The sequence below is a fragment of the Eurosta solidaginis genome, chromosome 1 (assembly GCF_040869045.1).
Source record: "Eurosta solidaginis isolate ZX-2024a chromosome 1, ASM4086904v1, whole genome shotgun sequence".
Classification (NCBI taxonomy): Eukaryota; Metazoa; Arthropoda; class Insecta; order Diptera; family Tephritidae; genus Eurosta; species Eurosta solidaginis.
Window position 1 is genome coordinate 394,304,888 of NC_090319.1, and position 9,137 is coordinate 394,314,024.

The window sequence follows — 9,137 nt, forward strand, 5'->3', positions numbered from 1 at the left end:
ATCATAGAGATCGGTTGTATATATAGTATATATCTCATACAACCGATTGTTCAGATAAGAAACTTTTCGCAATTTCTACCCCATTTTAACAGCTAGAAGCTTCAAATTTCACCAACTGCTTACGTGTATAGCATATATTGATGTCTGAAAAAATCGTTGAGATCGGTGGTATACATAGTATATATCTCATACAACCGATTGTTCAGATAAGAAACTTTGCGCAATTTCTGCCCCCGTTTTAACAGTTAGAAGCTTCAAATTTCACAAAATGCTTTCGTATAGCATATATTGTTGTCTGAAAAAATCATAGAGATCGGTGGTATATATATTATATACTTCATATAAACTGTCATATTGGACCCTTTTTTACGGCTAGAAGCTTCAAGATTCATCAAATTTCATCAAATAGTTACGTTTACGTCATATATTTTTGGAATACGTGATTCGTAGCCATAGTTTTTACATGCAGACCACAAAAAACGTGAAGCTTTGCATCCTCACACAGATTACCTACCTATTTTTATACCTCTCATGAAAATGAAATGGTATATTAATTTCGTCACGAAACCGAAAATTGTAAGTCCTTAAAGGAAAATAGATAGACCCACCATTAAGTATACCGAAATAATCAGGTTGAAGAGCTGAGTTGATTTAGCCATGTCCGTCTGTCCGTCTGTCCGTCTGTCTGTTTGTATGCAAACTAGTCCCTCAATTTTTGAGATATCTTGATAAAATTTGGTGAGCAGGTGTATTTGGGTGTCCGATTAGACATTTGTCGGAACCGACTGGATCGGACCACTATAGCATATATCCTCCATACAACCGATTTTTCAGAAAAAGAGGATTTTTGTAATATCTTACCCAATTTAACAGATTGAAGCTTCAAACTTCACCATATACTTTCGTATATTGCCCATATTGTTGCCTGAAAAAATTTATGAGATCGGTCGTATATATAGTATATATCCCCCACAACCGATTGTTCAGATAAGGAACTTTTCGTAATTACTGCCCTATTTTAAGAGCTAGAGGCTTCAAATTTCAGCGAATGCTTACGTATATAGCATATATTGTTGTCTGAAAAAATCATAAAGATCGGTGGTATATATAGTATATATATGGTGGTATATATAGTATATATATATAGTATATATATATATAATTTCGCAAATTTTAGCCCCATTTTAACAGCTAGAAGCTTCAAATTTCACCGAATATTTACTTATATAGCATATATTGTTGTCTGAAAAAATTATAGAGATCGGTTGTATATATAGTATATATCTCATACAACCGATTGTTCAGATAAGAAACTTTTCGCAATTTCTACCCCATTTTAACAGCTATAAGCTTCAAATTTCACCGATTGGTTATGTATATAGCATATATTGTTGTCTGAAAAAATCATAGAGATCGGTTGTATATATAGTATATATCTCATACAACCGATTGTTCAGATAAGAAACTTTTCGCAATTTCTACCCCATTTTAACAGCTATAAGCTTCAAATTTCACTGATTGCTTACGTATATAACATATATTGTCGTCTGAAAAAATCATAGAGATCGGTTGTATATATAGTATATATCTCATACAACCGATTGTTCAGATAAGAAACTTTTCGCAATTTCTACCCCATTTTAACAGCTAGAAGCTTCAAATTTCACCAACTGCTTACGTGTATAGCATATATTGATGTCTGAAAAAATCGTTGAGATCGGTGGTATACATAGTATATATCTCATACAACCGATTGTTCAGATAAGAAACTTTGCGCAATTTCTGCCCCGTTTTAACAGTTAGAAGCTTCAAATTTCACAAAATGCTTTCGTATATAGCATATATTGTTGTCTGAAAAAATCATAGAGATCGGTGGTATATATATTATATACTTCATATAAACTGTCATATTGGACCCTTTTTTACGGCTAGAAGCTTCAAGATTCATCAAATTTCATCAAATAGTTACGTTTACGTCATATATTTTTGGAATACGTGATTCGTAGCCATAGTTTTTACATGCAGACCACAAAAAACGTGAAGCTTTGCATCCTCACACAGATTACCTACCTATTTTTATACCTTTCATGAAAATGAAATGGTATATTAATTTCGTCACGAAACCGAAAATTGTAAGTCCTTAAAGGAAAATAGATAGACCCACCATTAAGTATACCGAAATAATCAGGTTGAAGAGCTGAGTTGATTTAGCCATGTCCGTCTGTCCGTCTGTCCGTCTGTCTGTTTGTATGCAAACTAGTCCCTCAATTTTTGAGATATCTTGATAAAATTTGGTGAGCAGGTGTATTTGGGTGTCCGATTAGACATTTGTCGGAACCGACCGGATCGGACCACTATAGCATATATCCTCCATACAACCGATTTTTCAGAAAAAGAGGATTTTTGTAATATCTTACCCAATTTAACAGATTGAAGCTTCAAACTTCACCATATACTTTCGTATATTGCACATATTGTTGCCTGAAAAAATTTATGAGATCGGTCGTATATATAGTATATATCCCCCACAACCGATTGTTCAGATAAGGAACTTTTCGTAATTACTGCCCTATTTTAATAGCTAGAGGCTTCAAATTTCAGCGAATGCTTACGTATATAGCATATATTGTTGTCTGAAAAAATCATAAAGATCGGTGGTATATATAGTATATATATGGTGGTATATATAGTATATATATATAGTATATATATATATATTTTCGCAAATTTTAGCCCCATTTTAACAGCTAGAAGCTTCAAATTTCACCGAATATTTACTTATATAGCATATATTGTTGTCTGAAAAAATCATAGAGATCGGTTGTATATATAGTATATATCTCATACAACCGATTGTTCAGATATGAAACTTTTCGCAATTTCTACCCCATTTTAACAGCTATAAGCTTCAAATTTCACCGATTGCTTACGTATATAGCATATATTGTTGTCTGAAAAAATCATAGAGATCGGTTGTATATATAGTATATATCTCATACAACCGATTTTTCAGATAAGAAACTTTTCGCAATTTCTACCCCATTTTAACAGCTATAAGCTTCAAATTTCACTGATTGCTTACGTATATAGCATATATTGTTGTCTGAAAAAATCATAGAGATCGGTTGTATATATAGTATATATCTCATACAACCGATTGTTCAGATAAGAAACTTTTCGCAATTTTCTACCCCATTTTAACAGCTAGAAGCTTCAAATTTCACCAACTGCTTACGTGTATAGCATATATTGATGTCTGACAAAATCATTGAGATCGGTGGTATACATAGTATATATCTCATACAACCGATTGTTCAGATAAGAAACTTTGCGCAATTTCTGCCCCGTTTTAAACAGTTAGAAGCTTCAAATTTCACAAAATGCTTTCGTATATAGCATATATTGTTGTCTGAAAAAATCGTAGAGATCGGTGGTATATATATTATATACTTCATATAAACTGTCATATTGACCCCTTTTTTACGGCTAGAAGCTTCAAGATTCATCAAATTTCATCAAATAGTTACGTTTACGTAGTATATTTTTGAAATACGTGATTCGTAGCCATAGTTTTTACATGCAGACCACAAAAAACGTGAAGCATTGCATCCTCACACAGATTACCTACCTATTTTTATACCTTTCATGAAAATGAAATGGTATATTAATTTCGTCACGAAACCGAAAATTGTAAGTCCTTAAAGGAAAATAGATAGACCCACCATTAAGTATACCGAAATAATCAGGTTGAAGAGCTGAGTTGATTTAGCCATGTCCGTCTGTCCGTCTGTCCGTCTGTCCGTCTGTCTGTTTGTATGCAAACTAGTCCCTCAATTTTTGAGATATCTTGATAAAATTTGGTGAGCAGGTGTATTTGGGTGTCCGATTAGACATTTGTCGGAACCGACCGGATCGGACCACTATAGCATATATCCTCCATACAACCGATTTTTCAGAAAAAGAGGATTTTTGTAATATCTTACCCAATTTAACAGATTGAAGCTTCAAACTTCACCATATACTTTCGTATATTGCACATATTGTTGCCTGAAAAAATTTATGAGATCGGTCGTATATATAGTATATATCCCCCACAACCGATTGTTCAGATAAGGAACTTTTCGTAATTACTGCCCTATTTTAATAGCTAGAGGCTTCAAATTTCAGCGAATGCTTACGTATATAGCATATATTGTTGTCTGAAAAAATCATAAAGATCGGTGGTATATATAGTATATATATGGTGGTATATATAGTATATATATATAGTATATATATATATGTTTTCGCAAATTTTAGCCCCCATTTTAACAGCTAGAAGCTTCAAATTTCACCGAATATTTACTTATATAGCATATATTGTTGTCTGAAAAAATCATAGAGATCGGTTGTATATATAGTATATATCTCATACAACCGATTGTTCAGATATGAAACTTTTCACAATTTCTACCCCATTTTAACAGCTATAAGCTTCAAATTTCACCGATTGCTTACGTATATAGCATATATTTGTTGTCTGAAAAAATCATAGAGATCGGTTGTATATATAGTATATATCTCATACAACCGATTGTTCAGATAAGAAACTTTTCGCAATTTCTACCCCATTTTAACAGCTATAAGCTTCAAATTTCACTAATTGCTTACGTATATAGCATATATTGTTGTCTGAAAAAATCATAGAGATCGGTTGTATATATAGTATATATCTCATACAACCGATTGTTCAGATAAGAAACTTTTCGCAATTTCTACCCCCATTTTAACAGCTAGAAGCTTCAAATTTCACCAACTGCTTACGTGTATAGCATATATTGATGTCTGACAAAATCATTGAGATCGGTGGTATACATAGTATATATCTCATACAACCGATTGTTCAGATAAGAAACTTTGCGCAATTTCTGCCCCGTTTTAACAGTTAGAAGCTTCAAATTTCACAAAATGCTTTCGTATATAGCATATATTTTTGTCTGAAAAAATCGTAGAGATCGGTGGTATATATATTATATACTTCATATAAACTGTCATATTGACCCCTTTTTTACGGCTAGAAGCTTCAAGATTCATCAAATTTCATCAAATAGTTACGTTTACGTCGTATATTTTTGAAATACGTGATTCGTAGCCATAGTTTTTACATGCAGACCACAAAAAACGTGAAGCATTGCATCCTCACACAGATTACCTACCTATTTTTTATACCTTTCATGAAAATGAAATGGTATATTAATTTCGTCACGAAACCGAAAATTGTAAGTCCTTAAAGGAAAATAGATAGACCCACCATTAAGTATACCGAAATAATCAGGTTGAAGAGCTGAGTTGATTTAGCCATGTCCGTCTGTCCGTCTGTCCGTCTGTCTGTTTGTATGCAAACTAGTCCCTCAATTTTTGAGATATCTTGATAAAATTTGGTGAGCAGGTGTATTTGGGTGTCCGATTAGACATTTGTCGGAACCGACCCGGATCGGACCACTATAGCATATATCCTCCATACAACCGATTTTTCAGAAAAAGAGAATTTTTGTAATATCTTACCCAATTTAACAGATTGAAGCTTCAAACTTCACCATATACTTTCGTATATTGCACATATTGTTGCCTGAAAAAATTTATGAGATCGGTCGTATATATAGTATATATCCCCCACAACCGATTGTTCAGATAAGGAACTTTTCGTAATTACTGCCCTATTTTAATAGCTAGAGGCTTCAAATTTCAGCGAATGCTTACGTATATAGCATATATTGTTGTCTGAAAAAATCATAAAGATCGGTGGTATATATAGTATATATATGGTGGTATATATAGTATATATATATAGTAATATATATATATATATTTTCGCAAATTTTAGCCCCATTTTAACAGCTAGAAGCTTCAAATTTCACCGAATATTTACTTATATAGCATATATTGTTGTCTGAAAAAATCATAGAGATCGGTTGTATATATAGTATATATCTCATACAACCGATTGTTCAGATATCTTTTCGCAATTTCTACCCCATTTTAACAGCTATATGCTTCAAATTTCACCGATTGCTTACGTATATAGCATATATTGTTGTCTGAAAAAATCATAGAGATCGGTTGTATATATAGTATATATCTCATACAACCGATTGTTCAGATAAGAAACTTTTCGCAATTTCTACCCCATTTTAACAGCTATAAGCTTCAAATTTCACTGATTACTTACGTATATAGCATATATTGTTGTCTGAAAAAATCATAGAGATCGGTTGTATATATAGTATATATCTCATACAACCGATTGTTCAGATAAGAAACTTTTCGCAATTTCTACCCCATTTTAACAGCTAGAAGCTTCAAATTTCACCAACTGCTTACGTGTATAGCATATATTGATGTCTGACAAAATCATTGAGATCGGTGGTATACATAGTATATATCTCATACAACCGATTGTTCAGATAAGAAACTTTGCGCAATTTCTGCCCCGTTTTAACAGTTAGAAGCTTCAAATTTCACAAAATGCTTTCGTATATAGCATATATTGTTGTCTGAAAAAATCGTAGAGATCGGTGGTATATATATTATATACTTCATATAAACTGTCATATTGACCCCTTTTTTACGGCTAGAAGCTTCAAGATTCATCAAATGTCATCAAATAGTTACGTTTACGTCGTATATTTTTGAAATACGTGATTCGTAGCCATAGTTTTTACATGCAGACCACAAAAAACGTGAAGCATTGCATCCTCACACAGATTACCTACCTATTTTTTATTTTATATTTATCTTTTATTTTATATTTATCTTAAAAATCGTTTAGATATGTTCAAATTTCACCAAATGCTTACGTGTATAGCATATATTGTTGTCTGAGAAAATCATAGATACCGGTGGTATATATAGTATATATCCCATACAACCGATTGTTCAGATAAGAAACTTTGCGCAATTTCTTCCCCATTTTAACAGTTATAAGCTTCAAATTTCACCGATTGCTTACGTATATAGTATGTATTGTTGTGTCAAAAAATCATAGAGATCGGTGATATATATAATATATATATGATGGTATATATAGTATATATATATAGTATATATATATTTTTTTTACGATTTCGGCCCCATTTTTACAGCTGGAAGCTTCAAATTTCACCAACTGCTTACGTGTATAGCATATATTGATGTCTGAAAAAATCATTGAGATCGGTGGTACACATAGTATATATCTCATACAACGGATTGTTCAGATAAGAAACTTTGCGCAATTTCTGCCCCGTTTTAACAGTTAGAAGCTTCAAATTTCACAAAATGCTTACGTATATAGCATATATTGTTGTCTGAAAAAATCATAGAGATCGGTCGTATATATATTATATACTTCATATAAACTGTCATTTTGACCCCTTTTTTACGGCTAGAATCTTCCAAAATTCATCAAATTTCATCAAATAGTTACGTTTTCGTCATATATTTTTGAAATACGTGATTCGTAGTCATAGTTTTTACACGCAGACCACAAAAAACCTGAAACTTTGCATCCTCACACAAAGTACCTACCTGTTTTTTATTTTATATTTATCTTAAAAATCGTTAAGGTATGTAGATCTGTTCACTATATATTTCTTATCTTATACATCCGATTATTCGGAGATTACGAACGGGATAAGATTATTGTTCAGCCCATTCATGAAAGGTATGAAGTCTTCGGCACAGCCGAAGACAGTCCCGTTCTTACTTGTTTTAATTAAAGTTGAAGTTGTGCACATATAATTACTTTACGAAGGCATTTCTGTAAGCTTTTTAAACACCTTGCTTGCTGGGTACCGTTATTTGGTTTTATTTTATTTTTTTCTGTTTTCATTTCCTTTAACTATATTTTTTTTATTCTAATTATGTTATTTCAATTCAATTCTTTTAATTTAATTGTATTTTGTATTATATTTTAATTTATGTTTCCATTTTGTTCCAATGTGGGTCTGAAAGTTCCAGCAAACATTTCCCCGGGCGTTATTGCCCTGCCACACCTTGGACACATACAAATCAATTTTGTATTAAAATTTGGAGCCACCCTGCAAAAATCACCCCTTTTTTACTACTTAAAAAAAAATTTAAAAAAAGAACGAACACTGTCTTCTTATGTCCCCAGAACACCATCTACATAATAAGGCGAGAATACTCCCCATCAGGGAGAGAAATGAGATAATGAAATGCTAACCAAACAGTTCCTGTTGAATACCCAGAAACCTGGGCATCCCAACACACATCTCATTGATGAGCCAACACCGCCCAGCGACTTAAAGAGTCATCTCCGTAAGCATTATGAGTAAATACGGCGCCTGAGAACTCAGCCGTATGAAGCAAAAAAAACACAAGCAGGTCCTCAACGAACTCCACAAACAGGTGTTGGACCTTTATGCCAGGAATTGCCCGGTCAATCCAGTCTCAGGATACTCTGTGATCTAGGCGAACGCGCAAAAACATGGAAATCGTAGAACAATCCTGCGTCCACGGGATTGCCATACGGGATCCCGAAATTTCCGCTCTCGAAAATGTCAGCAAAATTAGAATCCCTAGTATATACTAAGGTGTCATGTGAAAAAGGTGTTTAATGAGTTTTCACGACATGATATTTTCACTGGTTCCATCAGCGGCGTCATGTCCATTGTTTACTATATAGTTTGGCAGCTTAAGTAGAGGTTATGTTGCGAATAGAGTGGAAGGCAGTGGACTAGGCAGTCGAATGTCATATAATGAAGGAATGGTGTTCGGAGTTTTTTCAAAGTTAAAAAAAAAAAATTATAAAAGCTTTAATAATAAATAAAACTATTGATTTAATAATAACAAAAACGCCATATATATTCTGTATACAAAAATTTGTAAGGATTATCCCACTTTAAAATTTGAATTAAATAATCTAAAGTTTTTTTTTGAAACTGAGTCGAGAACTGTGCGTGTGAATGTGCGAATTTTCATCAATCAGCTGTTAGTTGCGCTACTTGGTAAAATTTACAATGGTCATGTCAAATTGCTCGATAGCCATTGTAAACGGAACGATACTTTCACTATCTAATTTCACCATTCTGGGCTCACACATTTACAGCCATTGTTTACTATATAGTTTGGCAACTTAAATAGAGGTTTTGTTGCGA